Consider the following 17,374-nt stretch of genomic DNA (forward strand, 5'->3'; position numbering starts at 1 on the left):
CTATTGTCTATAAAGAAATTGGTCACATTTACTTGTTTTTGTGAGTGACTTGGAGATGCTTTGGGAAATTTATATATGTAATATATATACATCTATATCATATGCATATACATATTAAACATATGTATACATATACATATACATATATGGATATTATCACTTCAATATTTCACTATTTCAGGGAGAAGATAAGTCATAAATTTGTATAGACTTGAATAAAGCCAACTTCTTGTTCCAGAAGAGCTTGAATTAGGGTATATTCACACCAAAAAATGCTCAAAAAAAATTTTTTACTTTCCAACACAGAAGTGACTCAGATTAAAGAAATTGTGCCTAATGAAAGTCCTAAGGAAATTTGCTTTCATGCATAGAAAAGAATTGCTTAAAATTAGATTAACTGCATGATAATATAGAACAAATTTTCTTGAGGGCACTTTAAAATTTGACTTATCCTCTGTTTCTTTATCATTTAAAATATTTCTTTCACAAACATATTTACACTTTTAAATTGCACACCGTTTGTGTCTAAGAAAAGAAACAAATTGTGTCCTAGAAATAAAACGCACTTTGGAATCATACCTCATTGCAATTCCCACCTGGCCACTTGCTGGTTAGATGTACTTGGAGTGTTTTGTAACCTCTCAGAAATCTCAGATTCCTTTTCTGTAAGAATGATGAGAAAATGCTTTTCTTGAGAGATTGTTGTGTGAATAAGATAACTAATGCACGCTGCCTGGCAGTTGGTAGAAATTTTAAAAATGTTGCTTTCCCTTTTTAAGCCAAGTCTTGTCCCAGTTTCCCTAAATGCCAAAATAAGTGAATTAAGAAGTTATTTACTCTGTGTTATTTATCTCTTCCTGTGCTCACTTATCTCCTTCTGTGTTTTCCCCATGGTCTAGGTATTTCATATATGTCTAACTAACTTCTCTAATGTTCAGTTTTTAAATTTGAATTGTGGTAAATTGGAAAAGAAAAGAGTTAACTTTTGTATTTTTCTTTGGGAGGAAGAAATGTCAAATAACACTTACTGGAAAGCAGTCACTTTTTCCCCATAACTCCAACACTATTACTAATTTAAAGACGTTCAAACTCACAGTTATATGAGTCAAATGGTAGAGACATACCTGAATTTGGGGATTAATATGATAAAATAAAGCATATTAAATTTTTCCCATCCCAATACATTTCTGTGTATCAGCTGTGAGACTTGAAATAGAACATCTGAATTCTCTGAGAATCCAGTTCTTCAATAACAAAATGAGAAAGTATTATTATAGGGATTGAAATCTGAAATCACTTCAGGGACCAGACAGACATTAATGAGATAAGTGGACCAGTTGAGTATAATATTAGTTGATAGTAGCTAATTCAAATTATTTTTTTAAAAGTGGCCCAAACAGTGACCTCCACTTCAGAGGTTCTTGTCAGTTTCTTCCTGATAGGATTTAAACCTTATCAGAAACAGTCCTCGTCTGTAATAAATGACTTTAATAGATTCCCTTTCACAGAGCTCAATTTGTCTAATATTACAGGGGTCTTGTGAGAATCAAAAATTCTCAGAATTTTTGAACAGTGGAGATGATCAAAGATATAGTGTATCTATACAAAACCATAAGAAGGAGGGTGATAATGGAATGTTTCTGAAAGGTCGTTTTGAGATCATAGATTACATTGCATTGCTTTCAAGGAGGAAACTTCAGTTCTTTGATATTGGTGACTCCCTGGAATTCTTCCCTGGACTTAGGAAACTCAGCATTACATGCACAAATAACCAATTTGTCTTGATCCTCTCTTCTTTCTCCAAAGGGCCATATGACTATATGCCTCTTTAAATGAGAAAATATACATAATTTGAATATCTAATTGGCTGCCCTGTTTTCTGAACTAGAGAAAGGGCAGAACCTGTGTACTTTTATAGGCTTTATCATTCCCAGTGATATTGCACTTAAAATTTTTTAAGTGAATACTTGATTTTTAGTGATTTATAACCTGTGTATCTTTTTCTGTGAAGTGTGTTTATATGCACATAATTACTCTCATTCAGTGACATTAGAACTTATAGAAAATGAAATATATCACCCTGTCCTGACTAAACAAATAGTAATAGCTGGCTTGGAAGCTGTATTAACTGAGCAACACTGTAATATAACTTTCGAAGCCAATCTGTTTAATAAGACAAGACAGGAAAATGCACTTTTCAAGGATTCTTATTGGTGGTAAGAGAGTGTCTAGGAAACTAATAAAGCTAAATACAGTAACAATCACTTTATTATTAGATGTTAAAGAACATCAAGGAAGATTTATATCTTCTTTTAACTTTACCCTGAGACAGTTTCAAATTCAATTGCTGGGTTGTTTTAGAGTAAAACAGAAGTTCAAGAGGAGAATGCCTTTGAACAGGCTTATGAAAATTTGGAGTAGGTTTAATCATCTTCTGCTTTCTCCCAGAAGATTACTGACATGACTTAAGCAGCAGCATGTACACTGATTTCATCTTCAGAGAGGAGGAGAGATACTAAAAGCTCATTATGAACAAATGCATTTGCATCAGCCTGCTTCACATTCAGAGAGTGAGTGCAGATGCACAACACAGAATCTGAAACAGAGCATTTAGAATGTAGAACATGGTGTGGCTTCTAATGTAATAAACAGAATTCTTAGAGAGCCTCAGGCTGTTAGCATAAATGAGCTACTTCCTAACTGCAAACTTAACGCCCATATTAAATAACTTTAAAATCTGCATGTGTATATGAGTAAGTAGTTTTTGAGTGAAAACCAATGGATTCCTCTGTTTGGGGATTTATGTGCAATGTTTTTATTTTCTGAATAGAGTCCATCTCTCGCTTCTTTGCTTTTCACATCCTGATTTCCAACCAAGCAAGACTATTTCCAATTCCCTATACACTGAATTTGTTTTACCCTTACTTTGAGCCATTGATAACACTTTCTTATATTTCTAGAATGCCCTTCCTACACATTCGGTAAGCTTAAGTCTTAATTATCCTTTAAGGCCCAATTCAAGTATTAACTCCTTCTGAAAAACTTCACCGATCTTTGCAAATGGAAGTAGCATAACTCTTTTTGAACATTAATAGCTTTAATATGTGCATAATGGTACCTACCACTTTGTTTTATAGTATAGATATATATATATTAATACATCATATTTCTTATTTCCCTTACTCGCTCCTCAAAGGCAGGACTCCAATTCAAGTTTGTACCTTTCACAGTACTGAAAACACCCTTTTATCCTTAATAGATTTCTCTGAAAATTCATCAGAGGAACTTAAAATTTCAATCACTGTTATTCTTTGGTATGGAGAAAAAAATCTTACATGATGGTAAGTTTTAATTTATTTATTACACAAATATTTATTGGATGCTTGCTGAGTACCAAACTCTGTACTAGCACTGGGAATACACAGATGAACAAGATCACTTATATTCTACTGAATAAATAAACAAGAAAACAAATAGAATTGTAAATAATATCCCAAATTAAAATAAGATAATGTGATGGTAATGACAAAAGGAAGCAGCCTGTTATCTAAAACATCAGGGAACAGACATAACATTACAAGAAGAAAGATGAGATGAAAGAAAGGTATAAAGCATAAAATTTGACATATGTGTTAGTCAGGGTTTGGACAGGAAAATAGAAATCATTCCAGACATTTCAAGCAGAAAGGGATTTAATACAGGGAATTAGAGGCTTTGAAAACCTTTGAAAAGGCTGGGGGATCAAAAGTTAGAGATTGTACCATCTAGCATTTGGAAAACCAACACTTAGAGGAATCGAAGGAAACTGCCAACGAAATGTGTAACTCTCGGGTGGACACCTAAAAGCAAATACAGGTGATGTTACAACAGGCTTCTATACTGATAGAAATGATCCAGGAGATAGGAATACACTGAGAATGCAGAGAGAAAGGTGCAAAATTTCAGATGTATATTCCCTGCAAAGTCTACAGGGGATGGGACCTAGAGCACAAGTGGAGGTGCTGACCTTTGATGGGAGTGAAGACATTTCATCTAGAGGTACACAAGAGTAGGCAGAGGATACTGGAATAGATGCAGGTAGCATTGTAAGTTATGGAGTAGACAGAGGAGTGTGTTCCTTTCTGGCAGGTTCTATTTTATTTCCATGATGTATGCGAGGATGAGGTGGAGGAGGGTATTTCCCTGAAACTTTTAAGGAAGTCAGAGACTTTGTGAAGCTTCTGGAGTAAAAAGACCCCTCCCTGTTCTTGCTTGCGATTCAAGCTTTCCTTGTGTCTTTTTGTGCTGTTTCTTGTTTACCTACTAAAAAGAATAAAGATTTGAGTAGATTAGAAAGTAATATAAAAATGAATAAAAGCCAGTATAAAGAAAAGTAGACAAGACAATAGAAAATGGATTCTGATTTATTTTTAAAATGTTTTAAAGACCAATAGAGACCTTTTACTTAAACTGAAAGACCTGAAATAAATTAACAGTGCCCTGTGGATAAACAGAAAACCCTTTGCCTTGCCCCTTAGGCAAGAGTTTGAATTCCAAAGATGATGATAATTAAAATGATGATGACAATGATGCTGATGATGACATTTTTTGAGCACCCACTATGTGCCAAGCACTTCATATAGAATTCATTTTCCATTTAATTATCTCAATGCTCTATTTTATAGATAAAGAAACTGAAACACAGAGAAGTTAAGTAACTCATCCAAGTAAATAAAGCTGGTAAACTTAAAACTCTAGACATTGACTCCAGAGGTCCCCCTCTTAATGACTACAATTTATTAGCTCCCATTTTCATGTGTGCCTGTATCATAGACACTGAAAGCCGTCTGTTTATCTGACCTGCAAGTCAAGCCAGTCTTTCTTGTCAGCTAACTGGAGAATGACCAGACATGGGTTATGTTGGAAAAAAACAAAGCCACAGGATTCATGCAGACTAGGGTAGGAATTACAGATTGGCCATATACTCACCACTCATCTTGAGAAAATTATTTAACTTTTTTGAGTCTCGGTTTTCTTAGCCATAAAGATGGAGAAAATATCAATGCCCTTACTAGCATTAATGGAAAGATTAAATGAGACAATCTTTGTTCAGCTTATGGAAGATTTCTTCCTTTCTTGTCAATGTGAATAAAATGGGTCCTATTCATCTTTATGTTACCTAAATAATCTACTAAACACCTTGCAGATAGTGAGTGTTTAATAAATATGAGACAAGGGATGAATGGATAGATTAATGGATCATCATCTTAAGCTTATGGTAGCTTTAAAAAAAGAAATAAAAGAAAGGTATAGGTGGGGAAGAGGTATATTGACTCACTGACTATCTATTATGCCTGCCCTAGCCTCACACTTCTTAGCCCTTTGCAGTAGGGCAGCACAGTATGACCAGTTTTGGCCAATGAGCTGTAACCATAATGATGTGTGTGACTTCGGGCCCAGATATTTAGGAGCCATTGAATGATTATTGTAGATTTCTCTTGCTTTGCTGCAGCAATTGTGGAGTACCTAATTCAGACCAAACAGCCACAGGATGGGAGCAGCCAGGATGATTAAATCACTATTGGTAAAAACTGACCCTGTAGTTAAAGGATTCCCAGATTTTGAATAAGCTATGACTTCATTGAACTAATTTGTTTCTGCAGCATAACCAACCTTATCTTGCCCCATATAAAAAGCTAGGGTTTTTTTTGTGGGGGGCGGGGCACAAAATCATCTTTCTGACATACCAAATTGTTGAATTTCAAACTGAACTCAAAATCATTAGAAAAAATGTCAAGGATAAAATAAATAAATAAAATTTCAACAGAGAAAATGCTTTGGATAAAATTTGGTGGTTTCAATAGCTTAATAGAAGTTACTGATGCTGTATAAAAACACAATTTAAAAGGTGTCATCTAATTAGCTGTAAAATTTGTATTTTGGGGTATTAGAATATTTTGTTGAACCCCATCTTATTATAGACTTCAGAATATCAGGTATAAAGAGATCTCAAAGGACATAGAGTATGACCTCTACCTTACTGATGAAAAAACTTGAGGCTTAGACTGGTTAATCAGGTTCTCATGGTGACTCAGCAACTCAGGGGCAGAGCTGAGCTAAATACCCATCTGTGGCCCCTCACCATCATTTCAGCTCTACACTGGAGACTTTTTCCATTGTTTTGATTGCCTCATGATATCTGTGTGCTCTGAAAGAGTTAATGTGCCTTCCAAAGGGCTATTTTTTTTTAAGCTCTGCAGAGAGCCAAACTGGATAAAAGCCAGCAGAGTATTCTGTTCCATCCTTCTTGAGGGTTCTCATCCAGAAAATCATAGAAGATGGAAGTTATCCAGAGAGGGTCTCAGTGAAATACTTGTAGGAGAAAAATAAAAAAGAATTCTAGCTACCCAATTTAGAAATTTACATAAGTCTTTCGAATATTGATGTCAGTGAGGTCAGCAGTTCTCTCAGGAGGGTAAAGGGATCATGCCTTAATTCTCTTCATTTTTTATTTTTGAAGTTCTACCACTTGATATATCTGAGTGAGTCAGCAGAAAGTCAATCTTGTTAAAGAGATGGTCTGTGAAATGCAGTGTTTATCACATGGTGATTACTTATCTGTTTGGAGCACTTTTCAAAGTTTTCTGAAGTGCCTAACTTTCTCTTCCCTGATTCTCTCTGCTTCCTTAAGAAAATCGTTCTAAGGCCCCTATCTAAAGTACCTAGCATATGCCTTCAAAAAACTCCAGAGATTTGGTTATGTACAATAATAGGAACAGGTGTTAATTCTACATATTTGTCACACTTCAGATTTTCAGAAACTCCTGATTAATTTTGGTCTTTGGAATAGCAAATGTCTTACGTGTAAAAATAAAGCAAAAAAATAGCCTGTGGTTACAAATGTTGTCTCCATGAAGGCATCCATAATCATGAGAGGAAGTATCTCATGATTAGTAAAAAGCTGTAGTTTCCCAGGAGAGTATGGAATAACCATTATAAATACGTTAGATTTTTGTGTTTTGCTTTAGTTTTCTTATTTAGCTTGTTAGGAGTTTTATCAATGAAAAAAATCAATTAATTTCAATAGATAGAGAAAAATTAATATGGCTCTTTCAATAATTATTACTGGCATTTCCAAATCATTGCATACTGTTTAATTCCTGAGAATCCGATTGAGGCTTTACTATCTCTGAGTCAAACAAGAACGTGTATTCACATCCTAATGTAATTCTGCTATCAAACTTCTGAATGTCTGCAAATTAAAAAGATGGAAGTATTTCAAAGCTTTCATTTGCTCTGATTATTAGTGATATTGTTAGCGCTATTAAGCATCTTTTTGTATGGGTGTGTGGCCATTGTGTTTTGTCTTCTGTGATTTGCCTTGTCCTGATTTATTTCTTACCTCTTTGGCTTGTTTTGTTTTTTTTTTTTTCCATTGATTTACAGGATTTCTTTAAGCATCATTACCTTCTTTATGGGTAGGTGGCAAATCTTTTTCCCCAAGTAGTCATTTACATTTTAACTTCACGTGTGGCTTCTTTGACTACATCAAGGTTCTTGTTTGTCATATAGCCAAATATGTCAGTCTTTTATTTTATGGCTTCTGGGTTTGGTTCATGCTTAGAAAGACCTTCCCCATCTCAAGATAGACATATATTCTTTTAAATTTTCTGCTGGTATTTTCCCAGATGTCTCTGGTGCCAACCCTGTGCATATCCAAATGACCACATTACAGACTTAGTAAAGAGTACAAACTCCAGAGCCAGGTTGCTTTGATTCACATGCCAGCTTCAGTGATTACTAACTGTGTAACCTTGAACATCCGGAAAGGACCAATAATAATTCATATATCCTGAAGTTGTGGTGAGAATTAATAAATTTTCATTTATATATTTAGAATGATGTTCCATAAATATTAACTGTGTAAAGGTACAGAACATCGTTTATCTCTGGGAGCCTAGCGCAAGCATGCTTTCTGGCATATAGTTCAAAACTCTGATAATAAAAGATTAATCAATTTATTCAAAATATGTTTACCCCTTCTGCCTTTTCATCAGTTATTTATTACTAAATCTATCTGGCCACGGTCCACATAACCATTTCTTAGCATAAATAGCTGTCTGATTCTCAGTTGATCTTGGGGCTCTTAGATGCAACTTATGAAATTGCTTTGCAGAAAGATTTAAACCAACCTATGGGTGACTAAAATGTGGACTTTCCTCACATACCCATCATGGCCACAATTCTTTGAAAGGCAATGAACATTTGTTAGCCTGAAGGTATAAACAAGGATCTTACATCTTTCTTTCTCAAGTTTTATTGATGTATTTTCATCTCGCAGTCTCTACCCAGTAGTTCAATGATGATTACCATGGTTATTGGAAATATACTCCCCATTCTTTGGTACTGATAATTCAGAAGCCAAACCATGGGGTATGGGAAGTTTGTTTTTTTGTTTTTTGTTTTTTATTTTGCCCTGGAGGATCTCACAGCTTTACAAGAAAGAAGAAAATGAAATCGAAAAGACATAAAATACAAAACCTCAAAGCAGTGTGTGACACAGTTGTTGATGTTATTCACAGAATAGAAGCCAGGAACCAGGGCAGCATATCCCTCAATTTATCAGATATCTTTCTTCCAACCCATGTCTGAATTGTACAGACTCAACTGGTTGCTTTAGCTCCATGTGCCATTCACTTTTCATGAGCCACTAATGCTACAAAAAAAAAAAAAAAAAAAAAAAAGGCTTTTCCCTCTTTCACTGTTGTATATTCTTTCCAGCCAGGGCAACAAACCACACAGGCTAGCTGTCATAGAACCCACTCCAGTTGTCTTCCGGGTTTTGATCTTTCTACAAATAGATAGAAACTAGGAGAAGTTTGAAAATTTTTTCCTGCTCAGAAAACCTGACCGCAAGCTATTTTCCTTCCTTGACCACAAGATAATTTCTATCTTGATGTCAGAAGTTCAACATTACCTTGCTCCTTCTCAATTATTTCTTAGGGTAAAATTTTATTTTCTCTTGGTGGATGGATGCCTCAACCTCAGTAGAGAGAAGATCATGAACCTAGAAATGCAAAGGAGATAAGGGCATTCATATTTTTCCAAAATGTTATCCTGACTAAAAATGTATAGTGGCTCTAAGGCAACTATCAGGGATGTCGTATGAAGCGGACAATAACTGAGAGGGTCACGAAGTCAGAGCAGTGTTGTGGGAAAAACAATTTGATAAGAACCTTGAGGCCTAGGAGGAAGCATTTTACTTTAATTTGTTGGAAAACTAGAAGCTTTTTAAAAGTTTTTTAAAAGAAGGGGTATTCTGATCAAAATGACACTTTGGAAAAGGAATCTAATACTTCATATAAAAACAGGGCATGTAATGTTAAGGGTAAGAATGAAACATAGTAAGAAGAAGTAGAATAACTGAGAGTCTCATAAAATCATTCTGGAAAAATATAAGTGGTTCTGGCCTGAACAAGGCTTGCAGATCACATGGAGGAATGGGCACAAGATTATTGCACCACTGGAAAACAATAATTAATAAACTAACATATACCTCAAAGACTATATGTCACAGAGTTACTAAGGTTATATAGAAAACTGAAGTCAGGAAAAGAGCAGTATAATTCTCAATTCATCTGATATACTCCCCTACCTTTATCTCATTCCTTTTTCTTAGTGACCAGTAAATGGTAGTGATCATGTGAGGTAGGTACTATGATCATCCCCATTTTACAGATGCATGGAGGAATCCTGGGGAGTTTAAATAATTTGTTCAGGGTCATAGACTTAGGAAGTGGCAAAGCCAGAATTTGATCAAGACTCTGTGACTCTGGAGCCTGTACATTAAACTACTAGTCTTTCAGGTCTCTGTAGAGACCTTCTCTGATTAAAGAAGAAATTAGGGACTTGGGATGAATTGGCTGCAATGGACAGTAAGGAAAAAGATTTGAGATGACATCAATGTTGCTAATTGAGTGGGAGTGCCAAGGATGGAGATAGAGAATTGATAGTTTAATAGGGGAGATATTTAAGCTCTTCAGTCCTTCAACAGTCATTTCTTGAGGGCCTACCAGGCACCAGCATCCAGCAAGCATTGTGCAGGTTTATGGAGATAAGAAGGTAAAGGAGGTTTCCTGTCTTCAAGGAGTTCAAACTAGCAGGGTGGTTCAACTCTTTATTTTATTTATCACCATAATTAATCTGTTTAAATTTAATACCTCATGCAAAGCATGCAGATCAAGGTAAACATCTAGGGTACTATCAGTGCTCAGAGGAATGTGCCTACCTGAGGAAGGGATCAGTTAGACTTCTTAGACAAAGTGATGCACAAGGTAAGTCATAATGTATAGTAAATGACATTAAATGGCAAGGTTGGTACATTCTCCTGAACAGGAGAATATGCCAGGAGCAGGAATGGCATGTACAAAGGGACATAGGTAAGTTGGGCTGTGCAGGGTGACCATGGCACAATCTTGGGCTTCATCCAGAAGAGAACAAAGCCCCATCACAAAGTTTTAAGCAAGTCAGGCTCATGGTTGGTTTTGCATTTTGGCTAGATCTCTCTGGCAAATGTGCAGATGCTATATTTGAGTGGGATAATACTAGGAGTAGGGAGGCATATTGAGAAGTTCTTCTACAAGTCCAGAAAAGATGACAATAGCTTGAACCCAGAAAGTAGCAAATGACTGGAGAAAAAGGCTAGATGAGAGAATTAATCAGATACAAAGTTTGGCAATTGGTTGGGTGAGGGGGCAAATGGTGGGGGTGAAGTCAAGGATAACAAGCTGTGTTGTCTATGTGATAGTGGTGTCACAAAACAAGTTAGAAAGTATGAGCAGAGAAAGGCTTTCATAGAATCAAATGACGAGTTCAGTTTGAGATACTGGATTAGTTAATATCTAGGGCTGCCATAACAAACTACTACAAACTTGGTGGTTTAAAATAATAGAATTTTATTCCCTCAAAGTTCTGGAGGCCAGAAGTCCAAAGTCAAGGTGTCAACAGGGTTGTATTTTTCTTGAAGACAAGAGGGAGACTTCGTTCCATATCTCTCTCCTAGATTTTGATGGCTGCCAGCAATTCTTAGTGTTCCTTGGCTTGGAGACATAGCTTTCCCATCTGTGCCTCTGTCTTCACATGGTCTTCTCCCCTATGTCTGTGTGTCTTCTTTTTTTTCTTTTCTCTCCTATAAGGATACCTGTGATTAAATTTAGGTCACACCCTAATCCAGGATGATCTCATCTCAAGAACTTTACCTCAATTCCATCTACAAGGACCCTTATTCCACATAAAGCCACATTATGAGTTTCTGGGGGGCATATCATTTTGATAGCAGCAAGAGGCAGTCAAATATCCAGGTAGGTAGGGACAGGTCCCGGGTGAAACTCCACCTTCAAGCAAAAGACAGTTCAAAGTCTAAAAGCCAAGCTACAAGTCAAATCCACAGACCAGACTTAGAATATCTCTTCCTGTTTGGCGTGCTTTCTTCTGATTGATCCTCAGCCTTCACCTATTTTACACATATCTACACTTCCCTAATTGGTTTTTTCACACTGTTGTGCTCACCTTTGAGTGGTGTCTTCGTTTTAGCTTTTTTGCGTACTCACAAACCAATCAGCATGCACTCCCCCATTCTGAGCCCACAAAAGTCCTGGACCCAGCCACATTGGGGGAAGAGACCACCTGACTTTGGATGCAGGAATCACCCTTGCATCCCCTCTCCACTGACAGCTGTTCTGTCGCTCAATAAAATTATTCTCCGCCCTCCTTACCCTTCAATTGTGAGCATAATCCCATTATTCTTGAACATGAGACAAGGTCTTGGGAACCACTGAATGTGGGTATGAGCTGTAACACAGGTGGGCTGGGGCATGCCCGGCCCAGCCATGGGCTGAGCGAGGATCCTGTGATGAGTGCGTGCAGGATCCAGTCTGGTGTGCAAGCCAAGCACAGCCCAGTGGGCCTAGTTGACAGGGTGCCTCCTGTGGCAGGCCTGGGGCCAAGCAAGGCCTGGATGGAGATGTCGCCAGCCACAGAGGTCCCCAGCTGGAAAAGTGACCAGGAAAAGTCCTGCAGCATTTTGGGGGTTCACTATTCAAGTCACTACAGACACTTTGGAGATACCCAGGGGTGAGTGTGAAGCTGAAGAGTGAGTCTGAAATCTGAGTCTGAAGTATGAGCTGAGAGGCATCATCATTTGAGTGCTAATTGAAACCAAGATAATGGATGAGAAACACAGAATAAAGAGATCAGTGAGCCAATAATGAAACCTGGACACATTCATATTTACTTGACAGGTAGGAAACAAAGGTATCTGCAGGGGGAAAAAGAAGGCACGGACATGTTGTTTCAATAAGAATCAAAGCATTTTATGGTTTTTATATATCTACAAATGATTGAGCACTTACTCTGTTCCAGTTCTTTACATCAATGTTCCCAAACAGGTTGTTCACAATAGGTGTTTTCATCTGTTTTATACTTGAAGAGACTAAGGCTTGGGCCTTTTAAATAACCTGAGCAGGATCCAAGAGCTAATTAGTCATGAACTCAGAATTTGTCTGAGTCCACCTTTGTCTCATTCCAAAGCTTCAGTTCCTTTTCCTCGTTGTTGTCTTTTTAGCATTTCAACAAAGGGAGCGTTTGAGGATAGAAGAAATGGTTTAAGATATTATGGCAGTGACTATGAGTTGCCTACTCAAATTCATTGTTACCTTTTATATTTTTAACAGAATCCTTTTTTTCTTAAGGTGGTGATATGCCAAGTTTTAAAGGATTTTTGTCTTGTCTTTCCTTGCAGATAGGGCTGGCCATGCAACAGAATGCTGACCAGTGAGATATAAGCAGAAATTGTTGGGTCCAGGAAATCTCCTTTAAAAGATGACTAAGTGGGAAGATATCTTTTGGACTTTTTTTCTCCTTTCCTCCTCCTTACCTCCAGGCATGTGGACATGATGGCTAGAGCTACAGTCACATTTTTTTTTAGTACCATGAGGCAAGTCTTTAGATGAAAGTTAAGGGTTAAGTAAGGAGAAACAGAAGAATCATAGGCACCTGGACCACTGTTGTTACTACAGAGCTTCTGCACCAGCTCTACCTAAGAAGAATATCTCTTCCTAATCTTAGTGATATGTAGGAAAAGAACTCTCTATTTGTTTAAGCCATTTTTTTTCCTAGACTCTCTTATAAGCAGCAAAAAAAGTCCCAATGTGGTGGCCCCTTCCCATAGTCTCTGAAATGAAAGAAATGGATTAGAGGGCAGAAGTGGATATAGACGAATTTTGGCAGGACAGTTAAGGGACATCAAATTCAATGGCTGCAACTTTAGGATGAAGTAAAAGGCACTGTTTACTAAGACTGGGTGTGGCTGGATTTGGAGTAGGGAGGTTTTAAGCACTTTAATGGTGTGCTAAAATGAGATACTGTACTAACTGCTGATCCAATGTACCTTGCCTACTTTGTGCTGTAACCTGTCTCTGAAAAAAAAAAATGGAATAGCATTTCTCCCATTCTGAACACAGAGAACATTTGAGTTTTGTCATTGTGCAGACTAATTCCATTTTGGTAACTCATCATGAACCTTTTCAATTTTTTAGCGGCAGTATAATAACCTGCAAGCTGGTTCAACCTGAAGAATATTCTTCTGTTTTTATACTTCAAAAGAGCTACTAGAACTTACTTGACCTTAAAAAAAAAGTCTTCAAAGTGGATCTGGAGGTGGTCAGACAACAAGGGAAACACAGGGTAAATCTTAGCACTTACCTGAAAGAGCCTCTTCTTGAAAGACAGTGATTGAGATAAGATGATTTCTGGGAAAGACTAAGGTTTGCTAATTTTTTTTCCCCTTTCTAGGGTGTTTAATTAATTTCTTAAGTCAATTTTCAGTGTACCTGGAATAATCAATATTCTCATATTTTTATCGCTAACTTCTTGGCTACAGTCCCTAAATTCACTGCATCTTGATTTATGCTCAAGTGTGGGTAGTTGTGAGATGAATTTTTATTTTTATCAAGATTTGCTTTAATTATAAGATCCCATGGTGTTTTTATTTTCATAGCCAGGACTCATATTCACAGGAACATGCCCTTTTAAGAGAAAATGATTTTATTCTTCAAAGTCCTTTGTTAGTGACAATTCAACCTGAAATTTTAACACATTTTAACTGATGCCACATTGAAATAACATTAGAGAGAGAGAGAGAATCATTGCAAAATATGCAACATCACTATCAAATAATGATAGTGATGACACACACATATATGCACATGCTGAGACTGAAAAAGATAAATGGTAAGATTACTGGGTTCATCTGACTTTAATTTTTCAATCTTACTTGTTTGTGTGTCTGTTCTTTCTTGTCCTCTATGAGCTACCAGAGAGCACAGATGATGTCTCAATCATCATTGTGTCCGCAATGTCAAGAAAGCACAATTCTCATCACATAGCAAGTCCTCCAGAAATGTAAGTTGGGTGAATTATTAAATAACTGATTGAATACATAAAAGATGTCTAACACACAATTCCTTCAACAAGCATTTCATGTGCACCTTCCATGGTCTAAGTGTGGCATTAGGCACTGGGAATGGATCAAAGACTAAGAAACCATAGGCTCTACCCAGAGTTCACATACACATGTGCAAATACATACATATAACACCATATGATAGTACTTCAATACAAGTAATTACCAGGTGAAAAGGAGGATGTAGTAGGAAACAAGTGGAAGTAAAATTGTCAGAATTTGGAAGCCAATGGAGTAAAGGAAGTATAAGGAGAATAAAGAGTCCATAACGATTCTGAGATTTGGGCTTAAACTGGTAGTGACTGGTGGTGCCCTTAACCAACACATGGAATATGAAACGAAAAGCAAGTATAGGGAAAAAATGCATTGAGTTTTGGACACATTGAAGTTAAAGTTCCCATGTTAGAGATGCGCAGTAGGAAACAGAATGTGAATCTTCTCTAGAGAGAGGCTGGACTAGAAACATAAAGCACGCCATCATTAACATATAGAAAGAGGATTTGAAATTGTAGCAATAAAAGAGCTAATCCAGGAGGAACATGTAGAAACTGACGAGAAAGCAAAAATGGCATGGCCCCAGTCACGCACTCCTCTTCTGTACATGGATTAGACAGCTACTTATTTCTTCAAATAATGTACCATCCTTAATGATACAAGCATGGCCACCAAACCCACACTGCTCTCTCCTCTCTGAATTGTGAATGCCGTGATGTTCTAACCAGGTTTCTTACAGATATGGTGCATGCTTCTTTATGCCTCCACATCTAACACAGTCCTTTGTGCAGATAAGTACTCAATAAATGCTTGTGGATAAGAATGATGACTACCTGTTTTGACCAGCAGATGATGCAATCTAATAATAGACAAGAGACTTTATCAGGTGGGACGCCAAAATCACTGTCCTCTCAAACATCAAACACTTTGTTTATTAAGAAAAAAGAAGTGTTTTGAATTATTCATGCTCTGACCTTAGCCACAGCAGCAGAGATGCCATAAAACCAACGAGACATTTTTTATGAATTTTATAAAAGTTCCCATCTAGGTAGACCAGTTTTTCCTTAAGATAGGTTTTATTATACAACTTCAAATGCTACATGGAAATTCTGTGAGTAAAACTCTTTCTCATTAACTTATTCAAAAATCCAAACTTAATTAAACCCTCAATCACTTTTCCTGGAATTGAGATGATGAGATGAGATTTGGTGATCTGTAATTTTTGGAATCTCCTTTCATTTCCTCTGTTTTTTTCCCTCAGTGTGGCATTAGCAATTTTTCCTCCAACCTTCAGGAGAGTTGCTATTTATAGAGAGAATATATTACATCCTTACTGGCAGTGCAACTATTTCACAGTTTATTTCCCTCAGAATTCTCAGATGAATATCAAGGAATACTAGTGATTTACTATATTTGGGTTCCTCAAAGTTGCTCAAGAAGTACATCCTTAAAGACTGAGACACATTTGAATTTCCCATAAGGAATATTTGTGCTATAGAAATGCAAGTATTTTAGCCTCTACTCACCCAGTTACAACATAATAACAAACAAGATTTTCTCTTTCCAAATGTGGTCTCTTCGGCCATAATTTACAAAATTAAAATAATAGAAAACATATCTTCATCTTATTTAATGAGATATTCTGTATTTGAAAATCATTTTAGAACCCAAATGTGCAGATCAGTACTCAGTAAATGTTTGTGGATAAGAAACTCTGAATCTTGTTCAGAGTTCAGACTTGTATTTAGTGTTTAGATGCTATTCTCAAGTTGGCAAGATAAATTCTCTTGACTGTAAGAACAATAGCTTCCAGAATACAACAGGGCTCCAACACTTTTACAATAATAGTAACCACTTTTTGCTCAACCTGAATAATGAGCAGATGTGGTTTTGTTGTTTGTATCTTCCCAGCATCCATTTACTCTTCTTCTGGAAATACCACCTCAATGTGAGAACATCACCCTCATTCCTAGTTTCAGTCCATGTAGTTCAGATGGAGTCGAATTCACCATTTGGCCTCAGAAATAGGATAACCTAAGATGGGCCAATCAAAGCATCACATTAGCCTGGCCATAGTGACTAATTTAAGAATGGCACATCACCCAAGCCAGACTAATAACTCTCAGTCCTGGTTTATTGTTGGGAATTCCTCTTGACTAGTCTTCAGGATGATCATTTTAAAAGAGGGTAACATAATATCACTTGGCTAACTTCCAATAACTTTCATTGTAACAAGGATTAAATACAAACTCCTTACCATGGTCCATAAAGCTATTATAATCTAATTTCCACCTACCTCATTTATCTCATCATTTGTTATTTCTTCATATTCACTTCACTCGATACCTCAAATAGGCTATGTTGGTTCCCATCTCAGGAGCTATGCACTTGTCATTCTTTCTATTTGCAATATTTTTTCTTGGATCATTCTCTTGCTGTCTTTTCCCCATGATCATTTATGTTTTAAGCCAGATGTCTCCTACACAAATAGGCCTTCCTGGATGACCAAAAAAAGCATCCATCACATAGTCTTTACTACATTATCCTGTATTATCTTTTTCATATTAATTTCAGGGTCCCAAATTATTTTACTTGTTCACACCTTCATTGTGTCTCTCATTTCACCAGAGTGTAAGCTCTCTGGGGGCAAGCACATTAATTATCTAGTTCATCATTGTATATATCCCGTATTCCCTAAGTATCAGGCTTTCAATAATTATTTGCTGACTGATGGAGGAGCTATCGTTTTGCTTTGCTTGCTAACCTAGCAGAATATAAGCCAAGAGCTGCTAATGTCAAATTGTCAGCCAACAAGGCCAATGCAGGGGTAAGGGGAGCTGATAAATGAAGAGAGACAGATTCCCCACCACACAACTGAAG

General features: G+C 36.7%; 1 long non-coding RNA gene across 3 annotated transcripts in view; it reads right to left on the reverse strand.

Annotated features, from left to right (window-relative positions):
- Positions 1 to 576: 576 nt before the first annotated feature.
- Positions 577 to 17,374, reverse strand: part of LOC109027881 (uncharacterized) — a 249,111-nt gene continuing 232,313 nt past the window's right edge. Inside the window, exon 6 of one of the 3 annotated variants that reach the window (XR_010135031.1) lies at positions 577 to 663. This is a non-coding gene — a long non-coding RNA (uncharacterized lncRNA). Of the gene's footprint in view, positions 664 to 8,963; positions 9,047 to 11,053; positions 11,168 to 17,374 lie in introns of those variants that run through there. The other 2 variants (XR_008667676.2, XR_002006963.3) reach the window with 2 other exon arrangements.

The sequence above is a fragment of the Gorilla gorilla genome, chromosome 7, assembly GCF_029281585.2.
Source record: "Gorilla gorilla gorilla isolate KB3781 chromosome 7, NHGRI_mGorGor1-v2.1_pri, whole genome shotgun sequence".
Lineage (NCBI taxonomy): Eukaryota > Metazoa > Chordata > Mammalia > Primates > Hominidae > Gorilla > Gorilla gorilla.